The sequence below is a fragment of the Dipteris shenzhenensis genome, chromosome 6 (genome assembly GCF_047967505.1).
Source record: "Dipteris shenzhenensis isolate YYH24624 ecotype China chromosome 6, Dip_SZ_1.0, whole genome shotgun sequence".
In the NCBI taxonomy this organism is placed as follows: domain Eukaryota; kingdom Viridiplantae; phylum Streptophyta; class Polypodiopsida; order Gleicheniales; family Dipteridaceae; genus Dipteris; species Dipteris shenzhenensis.
The window spans coordinates 12,306,438-12,316,782 of NC_141601.1; positions in this window are offsets into that span (position 1 = coordinate 12,306,438).

The following is a 10,345-nucleotide window of genomic DNA, read 5'->3' on the forward strand; positions in this document are numbered from 1 at the left end:
ATGTAACACTGGCTAAATGGAGAGTGAGAATGTTACCTGCTCTACTTTGGATTTCCTTTAATGATAGTTGCCTTTTTGTGCTGTCCAAAGTCTACTAAACGATCTAAGAATGTTGGAATCATCCCGCTCAAGGACACATGCAAATCCTCTCAGGGTCACATTGGCAAGTTTTCTAGATATTATCTCTCGGCGTTCGAGTATGATTACGACTATTGACATTCAGGTAATTTGCCAATTTCTTATTCATTCACGAGACTTATCCTTGATGCTAATATTCTCGACGTTTATATTCTCGGCGTTATCTCGACACCCAAGGAAGGGTATGTTCCCTCGGATTATAACTCTTTGGGAAAGGAAGCACGCTGCCTCCCTGCCCACACTGTGTTATTATAATAATTATATATTATATATTATAATATAAATATTTTCAATTACTGGGCCATTTAAAATTTCTTATTTTGAATCTGAATTCTTACAACATTCCTCTCATTTAATGCATGTTATCGATGCGAAGGAGCAAGGAAATCCAAAACGGATGCAAGATTGAAGGATGGCTACACCTTTATTCATATGGGCATAGTCCATGTGACAATATTGTAAAAATTGCAATGAGGATTAGTTATTGTATCGCCTTATTCATGTATTTGTTAAACTTCAGCTTCCAAAATATGGACATCACAAAATCAATAATAAATCACCACCCCTAACATTTGTAGGGAGGATCAGGTCCTAATGGACCCTATGTCACATCTCATGTCCACTATTTTACTTATTCTCTTTTCTCTTTAAACAATTGATAAGATAGTAGGATTCGGCTTCAATTTTGAGTTAGTAGTTACGATGGAAAGAGTGCCTGCCACAAATCTAGTTTGATCTTTTCCTACCTTGGTTTTTCCCACAATAGCATCCTCAAAAATCTGCACATTGACAACCCCCAAGCTTGCAACTTCAAGTGGGCACCTAAGACTGTCTCTAACGGCATTACATTGCGCACAATGTGCCATGAGGCATTCCAACTGATGGAATGTTGCATTTATTGGTTTACTACAAAGATATGACTCCTAGAATACTGTGATTCCACTGAAGACATAATCTGAAGCTGTGCATATACCATTCTCTCTATCACATAAGCAGATCTTGCAAGAACAAGCACATGTTGCTCCATGCATACCAAACGAAGGGGACCAAACACGACTGATGGCCTCTTTAAAGTATATCATTTGCATGTGTTGAATACAACAACAAGTATTCCTGTCCTTCAGCTTTTGCACAAAATATGGTTTGTACTTCTCGAAACTATGTCGCCCTATAATCACATCAGGATGCATTGATTTGAACCTCAAGAAGAACTCTGTCTGCAAATAAAAGCATATATTCACTTCTTCAAACAACATAGAAATCTTATAAAAGCACAGAGAAAAAAATTGAAGCATCAAAAAGAAAATAAAAGCACATCAAAAGCACAACATAAAATCACTTCTAAGAAAATTTGAGAAGTACAAAATCACAAGGCACATAAAAGCACAAAGAAGCACACTACTGTAAAGCAAAAAAAAGCACATGAAAAAACAAAAAAGTACAACCAAGTATATTAAAGCACACAAAAGCACAACAATAAAATGCTTTTAAGTACTGGAAAAGCACCAAGCACAATACAAAAGCACCAAAAAGAATGATATAAATGCACATTCAAGAACTAGAAAAGCACAAAGCACATAAAAGCACACCACAAAAGCACATAAAAGAATATAAAAGCACACAAAGGCACAACTAAGAATAGAAAAGCACATGAAAGCACATGAAAGCATGAAAAAGCATAAAAAAGCACAACAAGAATATAAAAGCACACAAAATCACATGAAAGCACAAAAAAGCATATAAAAGCACATAAAAGCACACCACAAAAGCACATGACAGCACATAAAAGCACAAAAAAGCAAAACCAAGAATATAAAAGCACACCACAAATGCACTTGAAAGCACAAAAAAGCATATAAAAGCACACAAAGAATATAAAAGCACACAAAAGCACATGAAAGCACAAAAAAGCATATAAAAGCACATAAAAGCATACCACAAAAGCACATGAAAGCACAAAAAAGCATATAAAAGCACATCAAAGCACACCACAAAAGCACATGAAAGAACATGAAACCATAAAAAAGCACAACAAAGAATATAAAAGCACACAAAAGCACATGAAAGCACAAAAAAACATATAAAAGACCACAAAGACTATAAAAGCACACAAAAGCCCATGAAAGTACAAAAAAGCATATAAAAGCACATCACAAAAGCACATGAAAGTAAAAAAAAGCACAACCAAAAATATAAAAGCACGCAAAAGCACACCACAAAAGCACATAAAAGCACAACACACCAAAAAAGCACATGAAAGAACATGAAAGCATAAAAAAGCACAACCAAGAATATAAAAGCACTCAAAATCACATGAAAGCACAAAAAAGCATATAAAAGCACACAAAAGCACATGAAAGCACAAAAAAGCATATAAAAGCACATAAAAGCATACCACAAAAGCACATGAAAGCACAAAAAAGCATATAAAAGCACATCAAAGCACACCACAAAAGCACATGAAAGAACATGAAAACATAAATAAGCACAACAAAGAATATAAAAGCACACAAAAGCACATGAAAGCACAAAAAAACATATAAAAGACCACAAAGACTATAAAAGCACACAAAAGCCCATGAAAGCACAAAAAAGCATATAAAAGCACATCACAAAAGCACATGAAAGCAAAAAAAAGCACAACCAAAAATATAAAAGCACGCAAAAGCACACCACAAAAGCACATAAAAGCATAGCACACCAAAAAAGCACATGAAAGAACATGAAAGCATAAAAAAGCACAACCAAGAATATAAAAGCACTCTAAATCACATGAAAGCACAAAAATGCATATAAAAGCACACAAAGAATATAAAAGCACACAAAAGCACATGAAAGCACAAAAAAGCACATAAAAGCACATGAAAGCACAAAAAAGCACAACCAAGAATATAAAAGCACACAAAAGCACATGAAAGCACAAAAAATCACAACCAAGAATATAAAAGCACACAAAAGCACACCACAAAAGCACATGAAAGCACAAAAAGCATATAAAAGCACACAAAAGCACATGAAAGCACAAAAAAGCATATAAAAGCACACCACAAAGCACATGAAAGAACATGAAAGAAGAAAAAAGCACAACCAATAATATAAAAGCACACCACAAAAGCACATGAAAGCATAACCAAGAATATAAAAGCACACAAAACCACACCACAAAAGCAGATGAAAACACAACCAAGAATATAAAAGCACACAAAAGCACACCACAAAAGCACATGAAAGCACAAAAAAGCATCTAAAAGCACACAAAAGCACATGAAAGCACAAAAAATCATATAAAAGCACATAAAAGCACACCACAAAAGCACATGAAACACAAACAAGCACAACCAAGAATATAAAAGCACGCAAAAGCACACCACAAAAGCACATGAAAGCACAAAAAAGCATATAAAAGCACATAAAAGCACACCACAAAAGCACATGAAAGAACATGAAAGCATAAAAAAGCACATGAAAGAACATGGAAGCACACCACAAAAGCACATGAAAGAACTTGAAAGCACATGAAAGCACAAAAAAGCACAACCAAGAATATAAAAGCTCACAAAAGCACACCACAAAAGCACATGAAATTAAAGCAAATAAGTACACAAAAAAGCATATAAAATCACATAAAAGCACACCACAAAAGCACATTAAAGCACATGAAAGCACAAAAAAGCACAACCAAGAATATAAAAGCTCACAAAAGCACATGAAAGCATAAATAAGTACACAAAAACATATAAAAGCATATGAAAGCATATGAAAGTACAAAAAAGCACACTTTATAAGCACATGAAAGCATATGAAAGTACAAAAAAGCACACCACATAAGCACATGAAAGCATATGAAAGTACATAAAAGCACACCACATAAGCACATGAAAGCATATGAACTAGAAAAGCACAAAGCACATAAAAGAACACAAAAGCACATAAAAGCACATGAAAGCACAACCAAGCATATAAAAGGGGTGCGTACATATTATGAGCGGAAACCCTTGAGCGGATTATCCAAGCAACACTCAATGGAGTTATACTTGAATGAATGTTTTTTTATGAAATATCTTTTTTTAAAAACCTCAATCGACAGCTCTCATATTAGCTGCATGCATGTACCAAGGTACAAAGAGCCAAAGACATATACCCTTGGTTTGAATGCTCTCATGATGCAATTGTGTGTATTATATTTGCACATTCATTGTATTTTCTATAAGCCTCAACATGCCAACAAAATTAGGACTAGTGGCATTGTTCACTTTTAAGTACATATGCTTATTAATACCTCCCCTCAAGCTTGTGAGATTGCCAACAATTATTTGTTTTTAGTCTTTCGAAACTCAATAGAGGGACGGATATATATTTTAACAATCAAAGATGTAAACTATGAATTCACCTAAAAATTCAAACCTAAAAATTACAACTTGCCATACATTTCCAAAACAACTATGACATGTTCATATTATTAGGTCAAAGAACATTAAAATCACATGATTCAGAAGCCATAATCTATCAATCCATAAGAAGTTAAGGTTTGCATAAGAAGGTAATGGCTATCCATCCATAAGAAACCAAGTCTACATGAGATGATAATGAAAACATGAGAAATTAAGTTTTGCATCAATCCATAAAAAGCCAGGACATGCTCTCTAGACCTCATCAGCCAAGTCATCTATGTAGTCTAGATGTCCATGATGCCTCTCCACCAACTCATAATCGAATGTGCTATCTCCTGCCATTTGGGTAGCCACATCTTCTGCATAGCAAGGCAGAACACTAAGCTCAATTAGTCAGTATCTAACCATGCTTAAATTATACACATAGATCAAATAAATTACTCACTAATCAAGAGGTGCATCAAAGTCATAGTCTGTCTTCTCATCATCTATCATGAGGACTGCTTGATTCACACTTGAAGGCCCTGCCTCTGTGAAGTTGTCTCTAAGCATGCCTTCTAAGTATCCTGTGCAAATCTCTTTGTCACTGTCCACTGCCATGCATGGACGTCCTGAGTGAATTGCTGCTTTCATCCCAGGTGCTGTACCTGCACCAAGCTCAAGCACAGAGCCTCCAATCGGACACAACAACTCCATGAACATCAACATCATGGAGCTACTCTTCTCCAACCCACCACGCCACTGTCCACCCTTTCCCTCTTTTATGCACCGTACACTTGAAGGCAAGTAATGAGTGATGAAATAATTGTCCATGCACACCTTAAGGGATTGGGAAACTTTATTTGCCCTATCAAGATAGTGATGTGCCTTCTTGCCAATCCTAGAGAACAATAGGATTTGAAAGGCAGTAATCTACATAAAACATAGATTGAAAAAGTTAATGGAGAATGCTAAAATACGAACAAACAAGAACATGACAATCATGTAAATAGCCAAATGACATACCTTGACACCAAAGCCAACATTATCCGCAACATCAATGCAATCTCCCGTCTCCACGATCCATCTACATGTACTAACTATAAGATACCAATAGCTGAATGCAATTCACATAAACAGACATTATCAACTGTGATATATTGCTCACCTACAAGAAACCTCTAGTCTCATTTGTCTTGCCAAATGCTCAACGAATGAAGTGGATACAGGTGAACACATCACCAATGTCCATCCATAATCATCCATCACAGATGAAGCAATAGCAAGTGAGCATGAGATATGCTCCTCATTTAGAATGTTCCATCCAGGGATTCCACCCTTGATTCCACTCACTATAGATCCTGTAGGAAGGTCAATCAAGCAAAAATCCACACTCCATGCAGCATTTTTTCCATTGCGTGACTTCTTCATGCCACCAAGTTCATGGTAAAAATTTCTTATGATTTGAAAAGCCCCATCGTACTTGTATTGCTTAACTTCTTTTCCAAGTGATACATAATCATACTCCCAAACTTTGTAGTTTTCTTGTGAGATACGAGTTGCAAATGATGAGAAAGTGGACAAAGGAACATAAACCATATCCGTATTACACACTTTCTTGCTAAGAAGAGACTCCTCCTTTCGTGGATCATTGTCTACAATAACAAAGAATCCTAAATTAAATTTGTAGGAAGCTTCTAATCACTTTGAAACATGAAAGAAAGAGTTATAAGAAAATAGACCTATGTTAGAAGTGCCCGTTGGTTTAGGTCTTCCACCTCGTTTGTTATTTGGAGTCACATGACTTGCCTTTTGCTTTTCTACTATTGCTTTTTGCTCCTCTTCAAGCCTCTTCTTTTGTGCCTCATCCATGTTGCCCGACGAACCCGAGTTTGACTTGCACTCACCTTTTAAATGGCGATCATAAGTTTCCTTCTCTTCCTCGATACATGTTCCAGCCTTCATCTCAATCCACCAAGGGCAGTGCTTCCTTTCCCACTCCGTAAGCAATATATGACCATCCTTATGCTTATTCTCTCTAAAAATATGAGAGGTGTACATGCAATAAGTAGCAGGTGCAAGCATAGTCCAAGCCTTGCAAATGGATGGTACCACCTTAAGACTCTTATTTGCAACCAGATAATGGAGATACCTAAATGATTTTTAGAATAATATAAGAGAATGCAAGGTATTACAAAGATATCTTTCCATTGAAAACGAAAGCCAAAACGCACCTGTAAACCAATCGTCTGCTGGCATTTGTAAGATCAACTTGCTTGGATGGAACAACAGCAACTGTCATCAATGAAGCAAAAGGCTCAAACAAAAAAGGCCTGTGTCTCACTATAATGCCATCACAGTATTCTAGAATAGAAGGACTGTCTGGAAGTGTAGCTGCACCCTCAATGCTTGATGATTTCATCACTTGGTCAAGCAATCGCCCAGCATCTGCCAACACATGGTCCATCCATACTTCTTTTGCAAGCCAAGGTATGAAACCATGGTCAGTCATAGGCATCCCATAACTCTCCTTTAGATTGTCATCTGCACCAAGAAGAGAAAGAATAGATAGTTGCTTTGCCTTGGAACAGGTTGCAATTGATACTTGGTAAAGCTTCTCCAAAGTGATCTTCATTGATGTATCCTCAAATGGTAAATTCCAAAGGATATTAAACCACTCCTTGCCATGGGAAGGATTGACTATTGAAAGCATCTACCAAATAGTAAAGTTTTAGAAGAGACTTTGATACACACAACAAACCATATATTAAGGTTTATGAGTTGTAAAATTAGAATTTGAAAACTATAAATTCAAATTTGCAAACTATAAATTCAAATATCTGAGATATAAAACGTAGAATTTTGTGGACTACAAATTCAAATTTGTGATCTATAAATACAAAATTTGGTAAATTGAAAACTTACCCGTGTAATTTTTCTTCGATATGTTGCTCCCACAGTCTTTTTAATCTCATGAATCTTGGACTCTCTCTCATCCTTTGGCATGGAAGAATGCAATTTCTTGCATTGAGCCTCAAAATCTGATTTCCATTTCCCCTTTCAACATAAACAGATAATCTCATCATAATGTTATTGGAACACAAAGCAAAGTCACAAAAAAAGAAAATATATAAACTAAAGAACTAATACTTACAGCAAATACCATCCTCCCAAGAATAGTTTAGGTGAGGGGATACCACACCCTTGGTCCACTTCCAACCTCTTTCTGTCTTGCTAACTCAATAGCTTTTTTCTCCTCCTCACTAAAATCCTGAGTAAAATATTGAGCATCACAGGATACGAGTGTGCTTGTGTGGTACAAATAATCCTTGAGATTAGTAACAACAATTGCATCTTCATTAAGCGTGCAACCATTGACTTAAATGGATCAAAATTGGTTTCATTTACAAGCACTTACCATCTCAATATAGTAAACATAAACAACAAGGCTTACAAGTTAAATCTTTGCAGAGCAGCCACAAGCTTAAGCTCATCCTTTTCTTCCAGTTCAATAATTTGAGCTTGCACTCTAATGTGTTTAGACTTGATATTTGTGTAAAGCTCTTCTATGCTTTCCATCCAAGATGCCATATGATGATTTCCTTCCCACACGAAGAACATTTTGTTTGATAGAAAGCTCCATGGTGTGCCAATTATCTCTGATTCAAACTCATCATTAACTAAGCTCCAATTCTTGTCCCAACGTTCTCTTGAGACATCATCAACATCCTTGGAAGACCCATCAGGCATTTTGATAGATAGAATAAAAGATCCTTTTGTCGGAATGTATCCCTCTATTTCAAATGCTCTTTTCAAAATGGTCAAATCATTCCTAATTTGACGCACAACTGGGTTTATGAGACAACGACACAAGGGAATTCGAGGAGGTGGAATTTCTTTAGTTACTATAAGAAGCTCTAAAATATCTGCACCTGAAGGTCTCTCAACACACTTTGGAATGATATCCTCCACATCATCTTTAACTCCTACTTTGTTGGATGGATCATCTATAGTTTTATCCTTGTTGTCCTCAGGATCCTCAATATCATTTTCAATGTCAACTTGCTCAAGCTCCTTCAGTTCATTCTTGACCTCTGACTCTTGCTTCTTCCTTTTGCCACCTTTCCTTGTGATAGGACTAGACACATCACGTTTCTTTCTCTACACGTTTGAAGAACTCAATTACAAGATTTGCAAAAATGCAAAGGTGAAATGCAACTAGAAAAAAAAAAAGAAACCAAACTTACTGGAGGCATTTGTTGCACAACTTTCAATAAGCTCACCTGCACAAGAAGAAAAACAAATAAATGATATAGTGAAACCATCTTTGAAATGATTAAATGAAAAATGACAGAGTGTAACCATCTGAAAAATGACAGAGTGAAGGCACGGGAGAAATTCTGCTGAACAGAAGAAAGCATGGAAATTCAGACTGATTTCCAAATTTCGTATTGTTGCCCTTTCTCCCATGATGCTTATTCGAAGGCCAGAGATGCATATGTTCGCATGATGCTGGCTAGCCTGTCCCAAGTCTGGGCTCCGTTTGGCTCTGGGCTCTGAGCTGTTTGCGCTCTGTGCAAATGGCCCCGTCCTCCCTTCGCCAAACTATCCATATATGGCATTTGGTCCTTCCAACACTCGTTTGCGCCCAGCGCAAAGGCTTGTCAAGCCTCCAAAGGGAGAAGGGGCCATTTGGTTCTTCCAATTTGTGCAAAGGCTTGTCAAGCCTCCAAAGGGGGAAGGGGCCATGCTAGAGGGCCGGATAGTGTCAATCGGATGAACACAGAGGGCGGCTATGCAGAGCATTCTTTGCATTCGTGAGGGGGTATACAAGCCCTTCAGGTTAGGATCCTTCGCCTAAAGATTTGAAACCAATGAAGTGCCTCAGTATTCAGGATTTACGCTGCACGAAGAGCGAGATTATGAAGAGCAAACAAGACAAAATCTATAGAACATATCAGAGATAGCACAGAATTATGCGCACATCCTAAAGCTGGAGTCTCCTTTAGTTCCCTTTAATCCTTGCGAACAAGCCCGTGAGCAATCTGTCACTTACGTAGAGAAAGGGAAAACTTATGCAAATCTCTAAACAATTACAGCGTAAGGTTTCTTTACTCTTGTCCATCAACAGCTCAGGAATGGAAATGAAGGCGAGAGGCCACTTGTTCTTACTATAAATAGGTAAGTGGTTCTTCGTCATAGAGTAAGAGAACTTTCTGCCGACCTCTTAATGAAAGGTGAACGATAAGTCCCTTTACTCGTCTCACAGATGGAGGGTCGTATCAATGATGAAGCTTGAAGTTCCCTAGTAATCCCTATCCATGAGCAGGAGATCAGCGAGCTCCAAAGATCTTGAGGATGAGAGAAGCTTTACCCATGAGACAAGATTTTCTTCTCCAAAGGACTGAACTGGCCGCTTTCCGTCGAGAAGGAGAAGGAGAAGGAGAAGGAGGGTCGAGAAGGAGAAGGAGAAGTAGGCGGAGAAGGAGGGTCGAGAAGGAGGCGTGGGCGTAGGCGTGGGCGAAGAAGGAGAAGTGGAGGAGTGATACTGAAGACGGAGAAGTGGATGAGAGCAACCGAAGAATCCTGATGGTGAATCAGTCAAAGGCGGAGAAGGTTGAAAGGGAGCTCAGGAACAAATCCGTCGCTAGTAAATATGCCAAGACACCATGAAGGTAGTGAGCAAAGAAGTTAAGAGAAAACAATATTAAGGAGCCAAACCATACTAAGAAGAAGAACGTCAAGGAGCTGTGAACCATGAAGGCAGGAAATACCCTCGAAATGCCGAAAAGTAGGAGCGACAAGAAGCAACTTCCCGTAAGTAGAGTACTTTGCTT